At 54.2% G+C, this 23499-nt stretch overlaps 1 protein-coding gene across 2 annotated transcripts in view; it reads left to right on the top strand.

The window, feature by feature from the left end:
- Positions 1-23499, top strand: part of LOC121468907 (leucine zipper protein 2) — a 281472-nt gene that overhangs the window by 17662 nt on the left and 240311 nt on the right. The window lies entirely within an intron of this gene.

Genomic DNA, 23499 nt, shown 5'->3' with positions numbered 1-23499 from the left:
ATATTTGTGCTGCCCTGAGAGTCCAAAAACGGTCCTACAAACTGACATCAGGAACTGGATGGTGAGTATTCTTTCCCAGGGAAAAGAGCCGATGTTTGCGCTCCGAGTCCTGTGGCCCTGAGCGGGCAGCTGACTGCAAAAAATCGGAACATCGAAGGATAAGTCCCAGACAGGAGCTGCCCCCACCTCATACTTGTGCTGCCCTGAGAGTCCCAGGGGAGCCCTCCAAACTGACATCAGGAACCTGGACTGGTGAGTTTTCTTTCCCAGGGAAAAGAGCCGATGTTTGCGCTCCGAGTCCTGTGGCCCTGAGCCGGCAGCTGACTGCAAAATATCCGAACATCGAAGGATAAGTCCCAGAAAGAAGCTGCTCCCACCTCATACTTGTGCTGCCCTGACAGTCCCAGGGGAGCCCTCCAAACTGACATCAGGAACCTGGACTGGTGAGTTTTCTTTCCCAGGGAAAAGAGCCGATGTTTGCGCTCCGCGTCTCGTGGCCCTGAGCCGGCAGGTGACAGCATAAAATCGGAACATCGAAGGATAAGTCCCAGACAGGAGCTGCCCCCACCTCGTACTTGTGCTGCCCTGAGAGTCCAAAAAGAGCTCTACAAACTGACATCAGGAACCTGGATGGTGAGTATTCTTTCCCAGGGAAAAGAGCCGATGTTTGCGCTCCGAGTCCTGTGGCCCTGAGACGGCAGCTGAGTGCAAAAAATCCGAACATCGAAGGATAAGTCCCAGACAGGAGCTGCCCCCACATCATACTTGTGCTGCCCTGAGAGTCCCAGGGGAGCCCTACAAACTGACATCAGGAACCTGGACTGGTGAGTTTTCTTTCCCAGGGAAAAGAGCCGATGTTTGCGCTCCGAGTCCTGAGGCCCTGAGCCGGCAGCTGACTGCAAAAATTCCGAACATCGAAGGATAAGTCCCAGAAAGGAGCTGCCCCCACCTCATACTTGTGCTGCCCTGACAGTCCCAGGGGAGCCCTACAAACTGACATCAGGAACCTGGACTGGTGAGTTTTCTTTCCCACGGAAAAGAGCCGATGTTTGCGCTCCGCGTCCCGTGGCCCTGAGCCGGCAGCTGACAGCAAAAAATTGGAACATCGAAGGATAAGTCCCAGACAGGAGCTGCCCCCACCTCGTACTTGTGCTGCCCTGAGAGTCCAAAAAGAGCTCTACAAACTGACATCAGGAACCTGGATGGTGAGTATTCTTTCCCAGGGAAAAGAGCCGATGTTTGCGCTCCGAGTCCTGTGGCCCTGAGCCGGCAGCTGAATGCAAAAAATCCGAACATCGAAGGATAAGTCCCAGACAGGAGCTGCCCCCACCTCATACTTGTGCTGCCCTGAGAGTCCCAGGGGAGCCCTACAAACTGACATCAGGAACCTGGACTGGTGAGTTTTCTTTCCCAGGGAAAAGAGCCGATGTTTGCGCTCCGAGTCCTGTGGCCCTGAGCCGGCAGCTGACTGCAAAATATCGGAACATCGAAGGATACGTCCCAGACAGGAGCTGCCCCCACCTCATACTTGTGCTGCCCTGAGAGTCCAAAAAGAGCTCTACAAACTGACATCAGGAATCTGGACTGGTGAGTTTTCTTTCCCAGGGAAAAGAGCCAATGTTTGCGCTCCAAGTCCTGTGGCCCTGAGCCGGCAGCTGACCGCACAAATTCCGAACATCGAAGGATAAGTCCCAGAAAGGAGCTGGCTCCACCTCATACTTGTGCTGCCCTGACAGTCCCAGGGGAGCCCTACAAACTGACATCAGGAACCTGGACTGGTGAGTTTTCTTTCCCAGGGAAAAGAGCCAATGTTTGCGCTCCGAGTCCTGTGGCCCTGAGCAGGCAGCTGACTGCAAAAAATCGGAACATCGAAGGATAAGTCCCAGACAGGAGCTGCCCCCATCTCATATTTGTGCTGCCCTGAGAGTCCAAAAACGGCCCTACAAACTGACATCAGGAACTGGATGGTGAGTATTCTTTCCCAGGGAAAAGAGCCGATGTTTGCTCTCCGAGTCCTGTGGCCCTGAGACGGCAGCTGAGTGCAAAAAATCCGAACATCGAAGGATAAGTCCCAGACAGGAGCTGCCCCCACATCATACTTGTGCTGCCCTGACAGTCCCAGGGGAGCCCAACAAACTGACATCAGGAACCTGGACTGGTGAGTTTTCTTTCCCAGGGAAAAGAGCCGATGTTTGCGCTCCGAGTCCTGTGGCCCTGAGCCGGCAGCTGACTGCAAAAAATCCGAACATCGAAGGATAAGTCCCAGACAGGAGCTGCCCCCACCTCATACTTGTGCTGCCCTGACAGTCCCAGGGGAGCCCTACAAACTGACATCAGGAACCTGGACTGGTGAGTTTTTTTTCCCAGGGAAAAGAGCCGATGTTTGCGCCCCGAGTCCTGTGGCCGTGAGCCGGCAGCTGACCGCACAAATTCCGAATATCGAAGGATAAGTCCCAGAAAGGCGCTGCCCCCACCTCATATTTGTGCTTCCCTGAGAGTCCAAAAAGAGCTCTACAAACTGACATCAGGAACCTGGATGGTGAGTTTTCTTTCCCAGGGAAAAGAGCCGATGTTTGCGCTCCGACTCCTGTGGCCCTGAGCGGGCAGCTGACTGCAAAAAATCGGAACATCGAAGGATAAGTCCCAGACAGGAGCTGCCCCCACCTCGTACTTGTGCTGCCCTGAGAGTCCAAAAAGAGCTCTACAAACTGACATCAGGAACCTGGATGGTGAGTATTCTTTCCCAGGGAAAAGAGCCGATGTTTGCGCTCCGAGTCCTGTGGCCCTGAGACGGCAGCTGAGTGCAATAAATCCGAACATCGAAGGATAAGTCCCAGAAAGGAGCTGCCCCCACATCATACTTGTGCTGCCCTGAGAGTCCCAGGGGAGCCCTACAAACTGACATCAGGAACCTGGACTGGTGAGTTTTCTTTCCCAGGGAAAAGAGCCGATGTTTGCGCTCCGAGTCCTGTGGCCCTGAGCCGGCAGCTGACTGCAAAATATCGGAACATCGAAGGATAAGTCCCAGACAGGAGCTGCCCCCACCTCATACTTTTGCTGCCCTGAGAGTACCAGGGGAGCCCTACAAACTGACATCAGGAACCTGGACTGGTGAGTTTTCTTTCCCAGGGAAAAGAGCCGATGTTTGCGCTCCGAGTCCTGTGGCCGTGAGCCGGCAGCTGACCGCACAAATTCCGAATATCGAAGAATAAGTCCCAGAAAGGAGCTGCCCCCACCTAATACTTGTGCTGCCCTGAGAGTCCAAAAAGAGCTCTACAAACTGACATCAGGAACCTGGATGGTGAGTTTTCTTTCCCAGGGAAAAGAGTCGATATTTGCGCTCCGACTCCTGTGCTCCTGAGCGGGCAGCAGAGTGCAAAAAATCCGAACATCGAAGGATAAGTCCCAGACAGGAGCTGCCCCCACCTCATACTTGTGCTGCCCTGAGAGTCCCAGGGGAGCCCTACAAACTGACATCAGGAACCTGGACTGGTGAGTTTTCTTTCCCAGGGAAAAGAGCCGATGTTTGCGCTCCGAGTCCTGAGGCCCTGAGCCGGCAGCTGACTGCAAAAAATCGGAACATCGAAGGATAAGTCCCAGAAAGGAGCTGCCCCCACCTCATACTTGTGCTGCCCTGACAGTCCCAGGGGAGCCCTACAAACTGACATCAGGAACCTGGACTGGTGAGTTTTCTTTCCCACGGAAAAGAGCCGATGTTTGCGCTCCGCGTCCCGTGGCCCTGAGCCGGCAGCTGACAGCAAAAAATCGGAACATCGAAGGATAAGTCCCAGACAGGAGCTGCCCCCACCTCGTACTTGTGCTGCCCTGAGAGTCCAAAAAGAGCTCTAAACTGACATCAGGAACCTGGATGGTGACTTTTCTTTCTCAGGGAAAAGAGCCGATGTTTGCGCTCCGAGTCCTGTGGCCCTGAGCCGGCAGCTGAGTGCAAAAAATCCGAACATCGAAGGATAAGTCCCAGACAGGAGCTGCCCCCACCTCATACTTGTGCTGCCCTGAGAGTCCCAGGGGAGCCCTACATACTGACATCAGGAACCTGGACTGGTGAGTTTTCTTTCCCAGGGAAAAGAGCCAATGTTTGCGCTCCAAGTCCTGTGGCCCTGAGCCGGCAGCTGACTGCAAAAAATCGGAACATCGAAGGATAAGTCCCAGACAGGAGCTGCCCCCACCTCATACTTGTGCTGCCCTGAGAGTCCAAAAAGAGCTCTACAAACTGACATCAGGAATCTGGACTGGTGAGTTTTCTTTCCCAGGGAAAAGAGCCAATGTTTGCGCTCCAAGTCCTGTGGCCCTGAGCCGGCAGCTGACCGCACAAATTCCGAACATCGAAGGATAAGTCCCAGAAAGGAGCTGGCCCCACCTCATACTTGTGCTGCCCTGACAGTCCCAGGGGAGCCCTACAAACTGACATCAGGAACCTGGACTGGTGAGTTTTCTTTCCCAGGGAAAAGAGCCGATGTTTGCGCTCCGAGTCCTGTGGCCCTGAGCAGGCAGCTGACTGCAAAAAATCGGAACATCGAAGGATAAGTCCCAGACAGGAGCTGCCCCCACCTCATATTTGTGCTGCCCTGAGAGTCAAAAAACGGCCCTACAAACTGACATCAGGAACCTGGACTGGTGAGTTTTTTTTCCCAGGGAAAAGAGCCGATGTTTGCCTTCCGAGTCCTGTGGCCCTGAGCCGGCAGCTGACCGCAAAAAATCCGAACATCGAAGGATAAGTCCCAGACAGGAGCTGCCCCCACCTCATACTTGTGCTGCCCTGAGAGTCCCAGGGGAGCCCTACAAACTGACATCAGGAACCTGGACTGGTGAGTTTTCTTTCCCAGGGAAAAGAGCCGATGTTTGCGCTCCGAGTCCTGTGGCCCTGAGCCGGCAGCTGACTGCAAAATATCGGAACATCGAAGGATAAGTCCCAGACATGAGCTGCCCCCACCTCATACTTTTGCTGCCCTGAGAGTTCAAAAAGAGCTCTACAAACTGACATCAGGAATCTGGACTGGTGAGTTTTCTTTCCCAGGGAAAAGAGCCAATGTTTGCGCTCCAAGTCCTGTGGCCCTGAGCCGGCAGCTGACCGCACAAATTCCGAACATCGAAGGATAAGTCCCAGAAAGGAGCTGGCTCCACCTCATACTTGTGCTGCCCTGACAGTCCCAAGGGAGCCCTACAAACTGACATCAGGAACCTGGACTGGTGAGTTTTCTTTCCCAGGGAAAAGAGCCAATGTTTGCGCTCCGAGTCCTGTGGCCCTGAGCAGGCAGCTGACTGCAAAAAATCGGAACATCGAAGGATAAGTCCCAGACAGGAGCTGCCAACATCTCATATTTGTGCTGCCCTGAGAGTCCAAAAACGGCCCTACAAACTGACATCAGGAACTGGATGGTGAGTATTCTTTCCCAGGGAAAAGAGCCGATGTTTGCGCTCCGAGTCCTGTGGCCCTGAGACGGCAGCTGAGTGCAAAAAATCGGAACATCGAAGGATAAGTCCCAGACAGGAGCTGCCCCCACCTCATACTTGTGCTGCCCTGACAGTCCCAGGGGAGCCCAACAAACTGACATCAGGAACCTGGACTGGTGAGTTTTCTTTCCCAGGGAAAAGAGCCGATGTTTGCGCTCCGAGTCCTGTGGCCCTGAGCCGGCAGCTGACTGCAAAAAATCCGAACATCGAAGGATAAGTCCCAGACAGGAGCTGCCCCCACCTCATACTTGTGCTGCCCTGACAGTCCCAGGGGAGCCCTACAAACTGACATCAGGAACCTGGACTGGTGAGTTTTTTTTCCCAGGGAAAAGAGCCGATGTTTGCGTTCCGAGTCCTGTGGCCCTGAGCCGGCAGCTGACCGCAAAAAATCCGAACATCGAAGGATAAGTCCCAGACAGGAGCTGCCCCCACCTCATACTTGTGCTGCCCTGAGAGTACCAGGGGAGCCCTACAAACTGACATCAGGAACCTGGACTGGTGAGTTTTCTTTCCCAGGGAAAAGAGCCGATGTTTGCGCCCCGAGTCCTGTGGCCGTGAGCCGGCAGCTGACCGCACAAATTCCGAATATCGAAGGATAAGTCCCAGAAAGGAGCTGCCCCCACCTCATACTTGTGCTTCCCTGAGAGTCCAAAAAGAGCTCTACAAACTGACATCAGGAACCTGGATGGTGAGTTTTCTTTCCCAGGGAAAAGAGCCGATGTTTGCGCTCCGACTCCTGTGGCCCTGAGCGGGCAGCTGACTGCAAAAAATCGGAACATCGAAGGATAAGTCCCAGACAGGAGCTGCCCCCACCTCATACTTGTGCTGCCCTGAGAGTCCCAGGGGAGCCCTCTAAACTGACATCAGGAACCTGGACTGGTGAGTTTTTTTTCCCAGGGAAAAGAGCCGATGTTTGCGCTCCGAGTCCTGTGGCCCTGAGCCGGCAGCTGACTGCAAAAAATCCGAACATCGAAGGATAAGTCCCAGAAAGAAGCTGCTCCCACCTCATACTTGTGCTGCCCTGACAGTCCCAGGGGAGCCCTCCAAACTGACATCAGGAACCTGGACTGGTGAGTTTTCTTTCCCAGGGAAAAGAGCCGATGTTTGCGCTCCGCGTCTCGTGGCCCTGAGCCGGCAGCTGACAGCATAAAATCGGAACATCGAAGGATAAGTCCCAGACAGGAGCTGCCCCCACCTCGTACTTGTGCTGCCCTGAGAGTCCAAAAAGAGCTCTACAAACTGACATCAGGAACCTGGATGGTGAGTATTCTTTCCCAGGGAAAAGAGCCGATGTTTGCGCTCCGAGTCCTGTGGCCCTGAGACGGCAGCTGAGTGCAAAAAATCCGAACATCGAAGGATAAGTCCCAGACAGGAGCTGCCCCCACATCATACTTGTGCTGCCCTGAGAGTCCCAGGGGAGCCCTACAAACTGACATCAGGAACCTGGACTGGTGAGTTTTCTTTCCCAGGGAAAAGAGCCGATGTTTGCGCTCCGAGTCCTGTGGCCCTGAGCCGGCAGCTGACTGCAAAATATCGGAACATCGAAGGATAAGTCCCAGACAGGAGCTGCCCCCACCTCATACTTTTGCTGCCCTGAGAGCCCAAAAAGAGCTCTACAAACTGACATCAAAAATCGGGACTGGTGAGTTTTCTTTCCCAAGGAAAAGAGCCGATATTTGCGCTCCGACTCCTGTGGCCCTGAGCGGGCAGCAGAGTGCAAAAAATCCGAACATCGAAGGATAAGTCCCAGACAGGAGCTGCCCCCACCTCATACTTGTGCTGCCCTGAGAGTCCAAAAAGAGCTCTACAAACTGACATCAGGAATCTGGACTGGTGAGTTTTCTTTCCCAGGGAAAAGAGCCAATGTTTGCGCTCCAAGTCCTGTGGCCCTGAGCCGGCAGCTGACCGCACAAATTCCGAACATCGAAGGATAAGTCCCAGAAAGGAGCTGGCTCCACCTCATACTTGTGCTGCCCTGACAGTCCCAGGGGAGCCTTTCAAACTGACATCAGGAACCTGGACTGGTGAGTTTTCTTTCCCAGGGAAAAGAGCCAATGTTTGCGCTCCGAGTCCTGTGGCCCTGAGCAGGCAGCTGACTGCAAAAAATCGGAACATCGAAGGATAAGTCCCAGACAGGAGCTGCCCCCATCTCATATTTGTGCTGCCCTGAGAGTCCAAAAACGGCCCTACAAACTGACATCAGGAACTGGATGGTGAGTATTCTTTCCCAGGGAAAAGAGCCGATGTTTGCTCTCCGAGTCCTGTGGCCCTGAGACGGCAGCTGAGTGCAAAAAATCCGAACATCGAAGGATAAGTCCCAGACAGGAGCTGCCCCCACATCATACTTGTGCTGCCCTGACAGTCCCAGGGGAGCCCAACAAACTGACATCAGGAACCTGGACTGGTGAGTTTTCTTTCCCAGGGAAAAGAGCCGATGTTTGCGCTCCGAGTCCTGTGGCCCTGAGCCGGCAGCTGACTGCAAAAAATCCGAACATCGAAGGATAAGTCCCAGACAGGAGCTGCCCCCACCTCATACTTGTGCTGCCCTGACAGTCCCAGGGGAGCCCTACAAACTGACATCAGGAACCTGGACTGGTGAGTTTTTTTTCCCAGGGAAAAGAGACGATGTTTGCGTTCCGAGTCCTGTGGCCCTGAGCCGGCAGCTGACCGCAAAAAATCCGAACATCGAAGGATAAGTCCCAGACAGGAGCTGCCCCCACCTCATACTTGTGCTGCCCTGAGAGTACCAGGGGAGCCCTACAAACTGACATCAGGAACCTGGACTGGTGAGTTTTCTTTCCCAGGGAAAAGAGCCGATGTTTGCGCCCCGAGTCCTGTGGCCGTGAGCCGGCAGCTGACCGCACAAATTCCGAATATCGAAGGATAAGTCCCAGAAAGGAGCTGCCCCCACCTCATACTTGTGCTTCCCTGAGAGTCCAAAAAGAGCTCTACAAACTGACATCAGGAACTTGGATGGTGAGTTTTCTTTCCCAGGGAAAAGAGCCGATGTTTGCGCTCCGACTCCTGTGGCCCTGAGCGGGCAGCTGACTGCAAAAAATCGGAACATCGAAGGATAAGTCCCAGACAGGAGCTGCCCCCACCTCGTACTTGTGCTGCCCTGAGAGTCCAAAAAGAGCTCTACAAACTGACATCAGGAACCTGGATGGTGAGTATTCTTTCCCAGGGAAAAGAGCCGATGTTTGCGCTCCGAGTCCTGTGGCCCTGAGACGGCAGCTGAGTGCAAAAAATCCGAACATCGAAGGATAAGTCCCAGAAAGGAGCTGCCCCCACATCATACTTGTGCTGCCCTGAGAGTCCCAGGGGAGCCCTACAAACTGACATCAGGAACCTGGACTGGTGAGTTTTCTTTCCCAGGGAAAAGAGCCGATGTTTGCGCTCCGAGTCCTGTGGCCCTGAGCCGGCAGCTGACTGCAAAATATCGGAACATCGAAGGATAAGTCCCAGACAGGAGCTGCCCCCACCTCATACTTTTGCTGCCCTGAGAGTCCAAAAAGAGCTCTACAAACTGACATCAGGAATCTGGACAGGTGAGTTTTCTTTCCCAGGGAAAAGAGCCAATGTTTGCGCTCCAAGTCCTGTGGCCCTGAGCCGGCAGCTGACCGCACAAATTCCGAACATCGAAGGATAAGTCCCAGAAAGGAGCTGCCCCCACCTCATACTTGTGCTGCCCTGACAGTCCCAGGGGAGCCCTACAAACTGACATCAGGAACCTGGACTGGTGAGTTTTCTTTCCCAGGGAAAAGAGCCGATGTTTGCACTCCGAGTCCTGTGGCCGTGAGCCGGCAGCTGACCGCACAAATTCCGAATATCGAAGGATAAGTCCCAGAAAGGAGCTGCCCCCACCTAATACTTGTGCTGCCCTGAGAGTCCAAAAAGAGCTCTACAAACTGACATCAGGAACCTGGATGGTGAGTTTTCTTTCCCAGGGAAAAGAGTCGATATTTGCGCTCCGACTCCTGTGCCCCTGAGCGGGCAGCAGAGTGCAAAAAATCCGAACATCGAAGGATAAGTCCCAGACAGGAGCTGCCCCCACCTCATACTTGTGCTGCCCTGAGAGTCCCAGGGGAGCCCTACAAACTGACATCAGGAACCTGGACTGGTGAGTTTTCTTTCCCAGGGAAAAGAGCCGATGTTTGCGCTCCGAGTCCTGAGGCCCTGAGCCGGCAGCTGACTGCAAAAAATCCGAACATCGAAGGATAAGTCCCCGAAAGGAGCTGCCCCCACCTCATACTTGTGCTGCCCTGACAGTCCCAGGGGAGCCCTACAAACTGACATCAGGAACCTGGACTGGTGAGTTTTCTTTCCCACGGAAAAGAGCCGATGTTTGCGCTCCGCGTCCCGTGGCCCTGAGCCGGCAGCTGACAGCAAAAAATCGGAACATCGAAGGATAAGTCCCAGACAGGAGCTGCCCCCACCTCGTACTTGTGCTGCCCTGAGAGTCCAAAAAGAGCTCTAAACTGACATCAGGAACCTGGATGGTGACTTTTCTTTCTCAGGGAAAAGAGCCGATGTTTGCGCTCCGAGTCCTGTGGCCCTGAGCCGGCAGCTGAGTGCAAAAAATCCGAACATCGAAGGATAAGTCCCAGACAGGAGCTGCCCCCACCTCATACTTGTGCTGCCCTGAGAGTCCCAGGGGAGCCCTACAAACTGACATCAGGAACCTGGACTGGTGAGTTTTCTTTCCCAGGGAAAAGAGCCAATGTTTGCGCTCCAAGTCCTGTGGCCCTGAGCCGGCAGCTGACTGCAAAAAATCGGAACATCGAAGGATAAGTCCCAGACAGGAGCTGCCCCCACCTCATACTTGTGCTGCCCTGAGAGTCCAAAAAGAGCTCTACAAACTGACATCAGGAATCTGGACTGGTGAGTTTTCTTTCCCAGGGAAAAGAGCCAATGTTTGCGCTCCAAGTCCTGTGGCCCTGAGCCGGCAGCTGACCGCACAAATTCCGAACATCGAAGGATAAGTCCCAGAAAGGAGCTGGCCCCACCTCATACTTGTGCTGCCCTGACAGTCCCAGGGGAGCCCTACAAACTGACATCAGGAACCTGGACTGGTGAGTTTTCTTTCCCAGGGAAAAGAGCCGATGTTTGCGCTCCGAGTCCTGTGGCCCTGAGCAGGCAGCTGACTGCAAAAAATCGGAACATCGAAGGATAAGTCCCAGACAGGAGCTGCCCCCATCTCATATTTGTGCTGCCCTGAGAGTCCAAAAACGGCCCTACAAACTGACATCAGGAACCTGGACTGGTGAGTTTTTTTTCCCAGGGAAAAGAGCCGATGTTTGCGCTCCGAGTCCTGTGGCCCTGAGCCGGCAGCTGACCTCAAAAAATCCGAACATCGGAGGATAAGTCCCAGACAGGAGCTGCCCCCACCTCATACTTGTGCTGCCCTGAGAGTCCCAGAGGAGCCCTACAAACTGACATCAGGAACCTGGACTGGTGAGTTTTCTTTCCCAGGGAAAAGAGCCGATGTTTGCGCTCCGAGTCCTGTGGCCGTGAGCCGGCAGCTGACTGCATAAAATCGGAACATCGAAGGATAAGTCCCAGACAGGAGCTGCCCCCACCTCATACTTGTGCTGCCCTGAGAGTTCAAAAAGAGCTCTACAAACTGACATCAGGAACCTGGACTGGTGAGTTTTCTTTCCCAGGGATAAGAGCCAATGTTTGCGCTCCGACTCCTGTGGCCCTGAGCCGGCAGCTGACAGCAAAAAATCGGAACATCGAAGGATAAGTCCCAGACAGGATCTGCCCCCACCTCGTACTTGTGCTGCCCTGAGAGTCCAAAAAGAGCTCTACAAACTGACATCAGGAACCTGGATGGTGAGTATTCTTTCCCAGGGAAAAGAGCCGATGTTTGCGCTCCGAGTCCTGTGGCCCTGAGCCGGCAGCTGACCGCACAAATTCCGAACATCGAAGGATAAGTCCCAGAAAGGAGCTGCCCCCACCTCATACTTGTGCTGCCCTGACAGTCCCAGGGGAGCCCTACAAACTGACATCAGGAACCTGGACTGGTGAGTTTTCTTTCCCAGGGAAAAGAGCCGATGTTTGCGCTCCGAGTCCTGTGGCCCTGAGCAGGCAGCTGACTGCAAAAAATCGGAACATCGAAGGATAAGTCCCAGACAGGAGCTGCCCCCACCTCATATTTGTGCTGCCCTGAGAGTCAAAAAACGGCCCTACAAACTGACATCAGGAACCTGGACTGGTGAGTTTTTTTTCCCAGGGAAAAGAGCCGATGTTTGCGTTCCGAGTCCTGTGGCCCTGAGCGGGCATCTGACCGCAAAAAATCCGAACATCGAAGGATAAGTCCCAGACAGGAGCTGCCCCCACCTCATACTTGTGCTGCCCTGAGAGTCCCAGGGGAGCCCTACAAACTGACATCAGGAACCTGGACTGGTGAGTTTTCTTTCCCAGGGAAAAGAGCCGATGTTTGCGCTCCGAGTCCTGTGGCCCTGAGCCGGCAGCTGACTGCAAAATATCGGAACATCGAAGGATAAGTCCCAGACATGAGCTGCCCCCACCTCATACTTTTGCTGCCCTGAGAGTCCAAAAAGAGCTCTACAAACTGACATCAGGAATCTGGACTGGTGAGTTTTCTTTCCCAGGGAAAAGAGCCAATGTTTGCGCTCCAAGTCCTGTGGCCCTGAGCCGGCAGCTGACCGCACAAATTCCGAACATCGAAGGATAAGTCCCAGAAAGGAGCTGGCCCCACCTCATACTTGTGCTGCCCTGACAGTCCCAGGGGAGCCCTACAAACTGACATCAGGAACCTGGATGGTGAGATTTCTTTCCCAGGGAAAAGAGCCGATGTTTGCGCTCCGAGTCCTGTGGCCCTGAGCAGGCAGCTGACTGCAAAAAATCGGAACATCGAAGGATAAGTCCCAGACAGGAGCTGCCCCCATCTCATATTTGTGCTGCCCTGAGAGTCCAAAAACGGCCCTACAAACTGACATCAGGAACCTGGACTGGTGAGTTTTTTTTCCCAGGGAAAAGAGCCGATGTTTGCGCTCCGAATCCTGTGGCCCTGAGCCGGCAGCTGACCGCAAAAAATCCGAACATCGGAGGATAAGTCCCAGACAGGAGCTGCCCCCACCTCATACTTGTGCTGCCCTGACAGTCCCAGGGGAGCCCTCCAAACTGACATCAGGAACCTGGACTGGTGAGTTTTCTTTCCCAGGGAAAAGAGCCGATGTTTGCGCTCTGAGTCCTGTGGCCGTGAGCCGGCAGCTGACTGCAAAAAATCGGAACATCGAAGGATAAGTCCCAGACAGGAGCTGCCCCCACCTCATACTTGTGCTGCCCTGACAGTCCCAGGGGAGCCCTCCAAACTGACATCAGGAACCTGGACTGGTGAGATTTCTTTCCCAGGGAAAAGAGCCGATGTTTGCGCTCTGAGTCCTGTGGCCGTGAGCCGGCAGCTGACTGCATAAAATCGGAACATCGAAGGATAAGTCCCAGACAGGAGCTGCCCCCACCTCATACCTGTGCTGCCCTGAGAGTTCAAAAAGAGCTCTACAAACTGACATCAGGAACCTGGACTGGTGAGTTTTCTTTCCCAGGGATAAGAGCCAATGTTTGCGCTCCGACTCCTGTGGCCCTGAGCGGGCAGCTGACTGCAAAAAATCGGAACATCGAAGGATAAGTCCCAGACAGGAGCTGCCCCCACCTCATATTTGTGCTGCCCTGAGAGTCCAAAAACAGCCCTACAAACTGACATCAGGAACCTGGACTGGTGAGTTTTTTTTCCCAGGGAAAAGAGCCGATGTTTGCGCTCCGAGTCCTGTGGCCCTGAGCCGGCAGCTGACCTCAAAAAATCCGAACATCGGAGGATAAGTCCCAGACAGGAGCTGCCCCCACCTCATACTTGTGCTGCCCTGAGAGTCCCAGGGGAGCCCTACAAACTGACATCAGGAACCTGGACTGGTGAGTTTTCTTTCCCAGGGAAAAGAGCCGATGTTTGCGCTCCGAGTCCTGTGGCCGTTAGCCGGCAGCTGACTGCAAAAAATCGGAACATCGAAGGATAAGTCCCAGACAGGAGCTGGCCCCACCTCATACTTGTGCTGCCCTGACAGTCCCAGGGGAGCCCTACAAACTGACATCAGGAACCTGGACTGGTGAGTTTTCTTTCCCAGGGATAAGAGCCAATGTTTGCGCTCCGACTCCTGTGGCCCTGAGCCGGCAGCTGACAGCAAAAAATCGGAACATCGAAGGATAAGTCCCAGACAGGAGCTGCCCCCACCTCGTACTTGTGCTGCCCTGAGAGTCCAAAAAGAGCTCTACAAACTGACATCAGGAACCTGGATGGTGAGTATTCTTTCCCAGGGAAAAGAGCCGATGTTTGCGCTCCGAGTCCTGTGGCCCTGATACGGCAGCTGAGTGCAATAAATCCGAACATCGAAGGATAAGTCCCAGACAGGAGCTGCCCCCACATCATACTTGTGCTGCCCTGACAGTCCCAGGGGAGCCCTACAAACTGACATCAGGAACCTGGACTGGTGAGTTTTCTTTCCCAGGGAAAAGAGCCGATGTTTGCGCTCCGAGTCCTGTGGCCCTGAGCCGGCAGCTGACTGCAAAATATCGGAACATTGAAGGATAAGTCCCAGACAGGAGCTGCCCCCACCTCATACTTTTGCTGCCCTGAGAGTCCAAAAAGAGCTCTACAAACTGACATCAGGAATCTGGACTGGTGAGTTTTCTTTCCCAGGGAAAAGAGCCAATGTTTGCGCTCCGAGTCCTGTGGCCCTGAGCCGGCAGCTGACCGCACAAATTCCGAACATCGAAGGATAAGTCCCAGAAAGGAGCTGGCCCCACCTCATACTTGTGCTGCCCTGACAGTCCCAGGGGAGCCCTACAAACTGACATCAGGAACCTGGACTGGTGAGTTTTCTTTCCCAGGGAAAAGAGCCGATGTTTGCGCTCCGAGTCCTGTGGCCCTGAGCAGGCAGCTGACTGCAAAAAATCGGAACATCGAAGGATAAGTCCCAGACAGGAGCTGCCCCCATCTCATATTTGTGCTGCCCTGAGAGTCCAAAAACGGCCCTACAAACTGACATCAGGAACCTGGACTGGTGAGTTTTTTTTCCCAGGGAAAAGAGCCGATGTTTGCGCTCCGAGTCCTGTGGCCCTGAGCCGGCAGCTGAGTGCAAAAAATCCGAACATCGAAGGATAAGTCCCAGACAGGAGCTGCCCCCACCTCATACTTGTGCTGCCCTGACAGTCCCAGGGGAGCCCTACAAACTGACATCAGGAACCTGGACTGGTGAGTTTTCTTTCCCAGGGAAAAGAGCCGATGTTTGCGCTCCGAGTCCTGTGGCCCTGAGCCGGCAGCTGACTGCAAAATATCGGAACATCGAAGGATAAGTCCCAGACAGGAGCTGCCCCCACCTCATACTTTTGCTGCCCTGAGAGTCCAAAAATGGCCCTACAAACTGACATCAGGAACCTGGACTGGTGAATTTTTTTTCCCAGGGAAAAGAGCCAATGTTTGCGCTCCGAATCCTGTGGCCCTGAGCCGGCAGCTGACCGCAAAAAATCCGAACATCGGAGGATAAGTCCCAGACAGGAGCTGCCCCCACCTCATACTTGTGCTGCCCTGACAGTCCCAGGGGAGCCCTCCAAACTGACATCAGGAACCTGGACTGGTGAGTTTTCTTTCCCAGGGAAAAGAGCCGATGTTTGCTCTCCAAGTCCTGTGGCCCTGAGCCGGCAGCTGACCGCACAAATTCCGAACATCGAAGGATAAGTCCCAGAAAGGAGCTGGCCCCACCTCATACTTGTGCTGCCCTGACAGTCCCAGGGGAGCCCTACAAACTGACATCAGGAACCTGGACTGGTGAGTTTTCTTTCCCAGGGAAAAGAGCCGATGTTTGCGCTCCGAGTCCTGTGGCCCTGAGCAGGCAGCTGACTGCAAAATATCGGAACATTGAAGGATAAGTCCCAGACAGGAGCTGCCCCCATCTCATATTTGTGCTGCCCTGAGAGTCCAAAAACGGCCCTACAAACTGACATCAGGAACCTGGACTGGTGAGTTTTTTTTCCCAGGGAAAAGAGACGATGTTTGCGCTCCGAGTCCTGTGGCCCTGAGCCGGCAGCTGACCTCAAAAAATCCGAACATCGGAGGATAAGTCCCAGACAGGAGCTGCCCCCTCCTCATACTTGTGCTGCCCTGACAGTCCCAGGGGAGCACTCCAAACTGACATCAGGACCCTGGACTGGTGAGATTTCTTTCCCAGGGAAAAGAGCCGATGTTTGCGCTCCGAGTCCTGTGGCCGTGAGCCGGCAGCTGACTGCATAAAATCGGAACATCGAAGGATAAGTCCCAGACAGGAGCTGCCCCCACCTCATACCTGTGCTGCCCTGAGAGTTTAAAAAGAGCTCTACAAACTGACATCAGGAACCTGGACTGGTGAGTTTTCTTTCCCAGGGATAAGAGCCAATGTTTGCGCTCCGACTCCTGTGGCCCTGAGCGGGCAGCTGACTGCAAAAAATCGGAACATCGAAGGATAAGTCCCAGACAGGAGCTGCCCCCACCTCGTACTTGTGCTGCCCTGAGAGTCCCAGGGGAGCCCTCCAAACTGACATCAGGAACCTGGACTGGTGAGTTTTCTTTCCCAGGGAAAAGAGCCGATGTTTGCGCTCCGAGTCCTGTGGCCCTGAGCCGGCAGCTGACTGCAAAAAATCCGAACATCGAAGGATAAGTCCCAGAAAGGAGCTGCCCCCACCTCATACTTGTGCTGCCCTGACAGTCCCAGGGGAGCCCTACAAACTGACATCAGGAACCTGGACTGGTGAGTTTTCTTTCCCAGGGAAAAGAGCCGATGTTTGCGCCCTGAGTCCTGTGGCCCTGAGCCGGCAGCTGACTGCAAAATATCGGAACATCGAAGGATAAGTCCCAGACAGGAGCTGCCCCCACCTCGTACTTGTGCTGCCCTGAGAGTCCAAAAAGAGCTCTACAAACTGACATCAGGAACCTGGATGGTGAGTATTCTTTCCCAGGGAAAAGAGCCGATGTTTGCGCTCCGAGTCCTGTGGCCCTGAGACGGCAGCTGAGTGCAAAAAATCCGAACATCGAAGGATAAGTCCCAGACAGGAGCTGCCCCCACATCATACTTGTGCTGCCCTGAGAGTCCCAGGGGAGCCCTACAAACTGACATCAGGAACCTGGACTGGTGAGTTTTCTTTCCCAGGGAAAAGAGCCAATGTTTGCGCTCCGAGTCCTGTGGCCCTGAGCCGGCAGCTGACTTCAAAATATCGGAACATTGAAGGATAAGTCCCAGACAGGAGCTGCCCCCACCTCATACTTTTGCTGCCCTGAGAGTCCAAAAAGAGCTCTACAAACTGACATCAGGAATCTGGACTGGTGAGTTTTCTTTCCCAGGGAAAAGAGCCAATGTTTGCGCTCCAAGTCCTGTGGCCCTGAGCCGGCAGCTGACCGCACAAATTCCGAACATCGAAGGATAAGTCCCAGAAAGGAGCTGGCCCCACCTCATACTTGTGCTGCCCTGACAGTCCCAGGGGAGCCCTACAAACTGACATCAGGAACCTGGACTGGTGAGTTTTCTTTCCCAGGGGAAAGAGCCGATGTTTGCGTTCCAACTCCTGTGGCCCTGAGCCGGCAGCTGACCGCACAAATTCCGAACATCGAAGGATAAGTCCCAGAAAGGAGCTGGCCCCACCTCATACTTGTGCTGCCCTGACAGTCCCAGGGGAGCCCTACAAACTGACATCAGGAAGCTGGACTGGTGAGTTTTCTTTCCCAGGGAAAAGAGCCGATGTTTGCGCTCCGCGTCCCGTGGCCCTGAGCCGGCAGCTGACAGCAAAAAATGGGAACATCGAAGGATAAGTCCCAGACAGGAGCTGCCCCCACCTCGTACTTGTGCTGCCCTGAGAGTCCAAAAAGAGCTCTACAAACTGACATCAGGAACCTGGATGGTGAGTATTCTTTCCCAGGGAAAAGAGCCGATGTTTGCGCTCCGAGTCCTGTGGCCCTGAGACGGCAGCTGAGTGCAAAAAATCCGAACATCGAAGGATAAGTCCCAGACAGGAGCTGCCCCCACATCATACTTGTGCTGCCCTGAGAGTCCCAGGGGAGCCCTACAAACTGACATCAGGAACCTGGACTGGTGAGTTTTCTTTCCCAGGGAAAAGAGCCGATGTTTGCGCTCCGAGTCCTGTGGCCCTGAGCCGGCAGCTGACTGCAAAATATCGGAACATTGAAGGATAAGTCCCAGACAGGAGCTGCCCCCACCTCATACTTTTGATGCCCTGAGAGTCCAAAAAGAGCTCTACAAACTGACATCAGGAATCTGGACTGGTGAGTTTTCTTTCCCAGGGAAAAGAGCCAATGTTTGCGCTCCAAGTCCTGTGGCCCTGAGCCGGCAGCTGACCGCACAAATTCCGAACATCGAAGGATAAGTCCCAGAAAGGAGCTGGCCCCACCTCATACTTGTGCTGCCCTGACAGTCCCAGGGGAGCCCTCCAAACTGACATCAGGAACCTGGACTGGTGAGTTTTTTTTCCCAGGGAAAAGAGACGATGTTTGCGCTCCGAGTCCTGTGGCCCTGAGCCGGCAGCTGACCTCAAAAAATCCGAACATCGGAGGATAAGTCCCAGACAGGAGCTGCCCCCACCTCATACTTGTGCTGCCCTGACAGTCCCAGGGGAGCCCTCCAAACTGACATCAGGAACCTGGACTGGTGAGATTTCTTTCCCAGGGAAAAGAGCCGATGTTTGCGCTCCGAGTCCTGTGGCCGTGAGCCGGCAGCTGACTGCATAAAATCGGAACATCGAAGGATAAGTCCCAGACAGGAGCTGCCCCCACCTCATACCTGTGCTGCCCTGAGAGTTTAAAAAGAGCTCTACAAACTGACATCAGGAACCTGGACTGGTGAGATTTCTTTCCCAGGGAAAAGAGCCGATGTTTGCGCTCCGAGTCCTGTGGCCCTGAGACGGCAGCTGAGTGCAAAAAATCCGAACATCGAAGGATAAGTCCCAGACAGGAGCTGCCCCCACCTCATACTTGTGCTGCCCTGAGAGTCCCAGGGGAGCCCTACAAACTGACATCAGGAACCTGGACTGGTGAGTTTTCTTTCCCAGGGAAAAGAGCCGATGTTTGCGCTCCGAGTCCTGTGGCCGTGAGCCGGCAGCTGACTGCATAAAATCGGAACATCGAAGGATAAGTCCCAGACAGGAGCTGCCCCCACCTCATACCTGTGCTGCCCTGAGAGTTCAAAAAGAGCTCTACAAACTGACATCAGGAACCTGGACTGGTGAGTTTTCTTTCCCAGGGATAAGAGCCAATGTTTGCGCTCCGACTCCTGTGGCCCTGAGCCGGCAGCTGACAGCAAAAAATCGGAACATCGAAGGATAAGTCCCAGACAGGAGCTGCCCCCACCTCGTACTTGTGCTGCCCTGAGAGTCCAAAAAGAGCTCTACAAACTGACATCAGGAACCTGGATGGTGAGTATTCTTTCCCAGGGAAAAGAGCCGATGTTTGCGCTCCGAGTCCTGTGGCCCTGAGACGGCAGCTGAGTGCAAAAAATCCGAACATCGAAGGATAAGTCCCAGACAGGAGCTGCCCCCACATCATACTTGTGCTGCCCTGAGAGTCCCAGGGGAGCCCTACAAACTGACATCAGGAACCTGGACTGGTGAGTTTTCTTTCCCAGGGAAAAGAGCCAATGTTTGCGCTCCGAGTCCTGTGGCCCTGAGCCGGCAGCTGACTTCAAAATATCGGAACATTGAAGGATAAGTCCCAGACAGGAGCTGCCCCCACCTCATACTTTTGCTGCCCTGAGAGTCAAAAAAGAGCTCTACAAACTGACATCAAAAATCGGGACTGGTGAGTTTTCTTTCCCAGGGAAAAGAGCCAATGTTTGCGCTCCAAGTCCTGTGGCCCTGAGCCGGCAGCTGACCGCACAAATTCCGAACATCGAAGGATAAGTCCCAGAAAGGAGCTGGCCCCACCTCATACTTGTGCTGCCCTGACAGTCCCAGGGGAGCCCTACAAACTGACATCAGGAACCTGGACTGGTGAGTTTTCTTTCCCAGGGGAAAGAGCCGATGTTTGCGCTCCGAGTCCTGTGGCCCTGAGCAGGCAGCTGACTGCAAAAAATCGGAACATCGAAGGATAAGTCCCAGATAGGAGCTGGCCCCACCTCATACTTGTGCTGCCCTGACAGTCCCAGGGGAGCCCTCCAAACTGACATCAGGAACCTGGACTGGTGAGTTTTCTTTCCCAGGGAAAAGAGCCGATGTTTGCGCTCCGAGTACTGTGGCCCTGAGCCGGCAGCTGACAGCAAAAAATCGGAACATCGAAGGATAAGTCCCAGACAGGAGCTGCCCCCACCTCGTACTTGTGCTGCCCTGAGAGTCCAAAAAGAGCTCTACAAACTGACATCAGGAACCTGGACTGGTGAGTATTCTTTCCCAGGGAAAAGAGCCGATGTTTGCGCTCCGAGTCCTGTGGCCCTGAGACGGCAGCTGAGTGCAAAAAATCCGAACATCGAAGGATAAGTCCCAGACAGGAGCTGCCCCCACATCATACTTGTGCTGCCCTGACAGTCCCAGGGGAGCCCTACAAACTGACATCAGGAACCTGGACTGGTGAGTTTTCTTTCCCAGGGAAAAGAGCCGATGTTTGCGCTCCGAGTCCTGTGGCCCTGAGCCGGCAGCTGACTGCAAAATATCGGAACATTGAAGGATAAGTCCCAGACAGGAGCTGCCCCCACCTCATACTTTTGCTGCCCTGAGAGTCCAAAAAGAGCTCTACAAACTGACATCAGGAATCTGGACTGGTGAGTTTTCTTTCCCAGGGAAAAGAGCCAATGTTTGCGCTCCAAGTCCTGTGGCCCTGAGCCGGCAGCTGACCGCACAAATTCCGAACATCGAAGGATAAGTCCCAGAAAGGAGCTGGCCCCACGTCATACTTGTGCTGCCCTGACAGTCCCAGGGGAGCCCTCCAAACTGACATCAGGAACCTGGACTGGTGAGTTTTCTTTCCCAGGGAAAAGAGCCGATGTTTGCGCCCCGAGTCCTGTGGCCGTGAGCCGGCAGCTGACCGCACAAATTCCGAATATCGAAGGATAAGTCCCAGACAGGAGCTGCCTCCACCTCATACTTGTGCTGCCCTGAGAGTCCAAAAAGAGCTCTACAAACTGACATCAGGAATCTGGACTGGTGAGTTTTCTTTCCCAGGGAAAAGAGCCAATGTTTGCGCTCCAAGTCCTGTGGCCCTGAGCCGGCAGCTGACCGCACAAATTCCGAACATCGAAGGATAAGTCCCAGAAAGGAGCTGGCCCCACCTCATACTTGTGCTGCCCTGACAGTCCCAGGGGAGCCCTCCAAACTGACATCAGGAACCTGGACTGGTGAGTTTTCTTTCCCAGGGAAAAGAGCCGATGTTTGCGCTCCGAGTCCTGTGGCCCTGAGCAGGCAGCTGACTGCAAAAAATCGGAATATCGAAGGATAAGTCCCAGACAGGAGCTGCCCCCATCTCATATTTGTGGTGCCCTGAGAGTCCAAAAACGGCCCTACAAACTGACATCAGGAACCTGGACTGGTGAGTTTTTTTTCCCAGGGAAAAGAGCCGATGTTTGCGCTCCGAGTCCTGTGGCCCTGAGCCGGCAGCTGACCTCAAAAAATCCGAACATCGGAGGATAAGTCCCAGACAGGAGCTGCCCCCACCTCATACTTGTGCTGCCCTGAGAGTCCAAAAAGAGCTCTGCAAACTGACATCAGGAACCTGGATGGTGAGTATTCTTTCCCAGGGAAAAGAGCCGATGTTTGCGCTCCGAGTCCTGTGGCCCTGAGACGGCAGCTGAGTGCAAAAAATCCGAACATCGAAGGATAAGTCCCAGACAGGAGCTGCCCCCACATCATACTTGTGCTGCCCTGAGAGTCCCAGGGGAGCCCTACAAACTGACATCAGGAACCTGGACTGGTGAGTTTTCTTTCCCAGGGAAAAGAGCCGATGTTTGCGCTCCGAGTCCTGTGGCCCTGAGCCGGCAGCTGACTGCAAAATATCGGAACATTGAAGGATAAGTCCCAGACAGGAGCTGCCCCCACCTCATACTTTTGCTGCCCTGAGAGTCAAAAAAGAGCTCTACAAACTGACATCAGGAATCTGGACTGGTGAGTTTTCTTTCCCAGGGAAAAGAGCCGATGTTTGCGCTCCAAGTCCTGTGGCCCTGAGCCGGCAGCTGACCGCACAAATTCAGAACATCGAAGGATAAGTCCCAGAAAGGAGCTGGCCCCACCTCATACTTGTGCTGCCCTGACAGTCCCAGGGGAGCCCTACAAACTGACATCAGGAAGCTGGACTGGTGAGTTTTCTTTCCCAGGGAAAAGAGCCGATGTTTGCGCTCCGCGTCCCGTGGCCCTGAGCCGGCAGCTGACAGCAAAAAATCGGAACATCGAAGGATAAGTCCCAGACAGGAGCTGCCCCCACCTCGTACTTGTGCTGCCCTGAGAGTCCAAAAAGAGCTCTACAAACTGACATCAGGAACCTGGATGGTGACTATTCTTTCCCAGGGAAAAGAGCCGATGTTTGCGCTCCGAGTCCTGTGGCCCTGAGACGGCAGCTGAGTGCAAAAAATCCGAACATCGAAGGATAAGTCCCCGACAGGAGCTGCCCCCACATCATACTTGTGCTGCCCTGAGAGTCCCAGGGGAGCCCTACAAACTGACATCAGGAACCTGGACTGGTGAGTTTTCTTTCCCAGGGAAAAGAGCCGATGTTTGCGCTCCGAGTCCTGTGGCCCTGAGCCGGCAGCTGACTGCAAAATATCGGAACATTGAAGGATAAGTCCCAGACAGGAGCTGCCCCCACCTCATACTTTTGCTGCCCTGAGAGTCCAAAAAGAGCTCTACAAACTGACATCAGGAATCTGGACTGGTGAGTTTTCTTTCCCAGGGAAAAGAGCCAATGTTTGCGCTCCAAGTCCTGTGGCCCTGAGCCGGCAGCTGACCGCACAAATTCCGAACATCGAAGGATAAGTCCCAGAAAGGAGCTGGCCCCACCTCATACTTGTGCTGCCCTGACAGTCCCAGGGGAGCCCTCCAAACTGACATCAGGAACCTGGACTGGTGAGTTTTCTTTCCCAGGGAAAAGAGCCGATGTTTGCGCCCCGAGTCCTGTGGCCGTGAGCAGGCAGCTGACCGCACAAATTCCGAATATCGAAGGATAAGTCCCAGACAGGAGCTGCCCCCACCTCATACTTGTGCTGCCCTGAGAGTCCAAAAAGAGCTCTACAAACTGACATCAGGAATCTGGACTGGTGAGTTTTCTTTCCCAGGGAAAAGAGCCAATGTTTGCGCTCCAAGTCCTGTGGCCCTGAGCCGGCAGCTGACCGCACAAATTCCGAACATCGAAGGATAAGTCCCAGAAAGGAGCTGGCCCCACCTCATACTTGTGCTGCCCTGACAGTCCCAGGGGAGCCATACAAACTGACATCAGGAACCTGGACTGGTGAGTTTTCTTTCCCAGGGAAAAGAGCCGATGTTTGCGCTCCGAGTCCTGTGGCCCTGAGCAGGCAGCTGACTGCAAAAAATCGGAATATCGAAGGATAAGTCCCAGACAGGAGCTGCCCCCATCTCATATTTGTGCTGCCCTGAGAGTCCAAAAACGGCCCTACAAACTGACATCAGGAACCTGGACTGGTGAGTTTTTTTTCCCAGGGAAAAGAGCCGATGTTTGCGCTCCGAGTCCTGTGGCCCTGAGCCGGCAGCTGACCTCAAAAAATCCGAACATCGGAGGATAAGTCCCAGACAGGAGCTGCCCCCACCTCATACTTGTGCTGCCCTGACAGTCCCAGGGGAGCCCTACAAACTGACATCAGGAACCTGGACTGGTGAGTTTTCTTTCCCAGGGAAAAGAGCCGATGTTTGCGCTCCGAGTCCTGTGGCCCTGAGCCGGCAGCTGACTGCAAAATATCGGAACATTGAAGGATAAGTCCCAGACAGGAGCTGCCCCCACCTCATACTTTTGCTGCCCTGAGAGTCCAAAAAGAGCTCTAC

The sequence above is a fragment of the Taeniopygia guttata genome, chromosome W, assembly GCF_048771995.1.
Source record: "Taeniopygia guttata chromosome W, bTaeGut7.mat, whole genome shotgun sequence".
NCBI classification, from domain to species: Eukaryota; Metazoa; Chordata; class Aves; order Passeriformes; family Estrildidae; genus Taeniopygia; species Taeniopygia guttata.
Note: the sequence above shows the minus strand (reverse complement) of the source record. Positions and strands in the feature narration are given on the sequence as shown.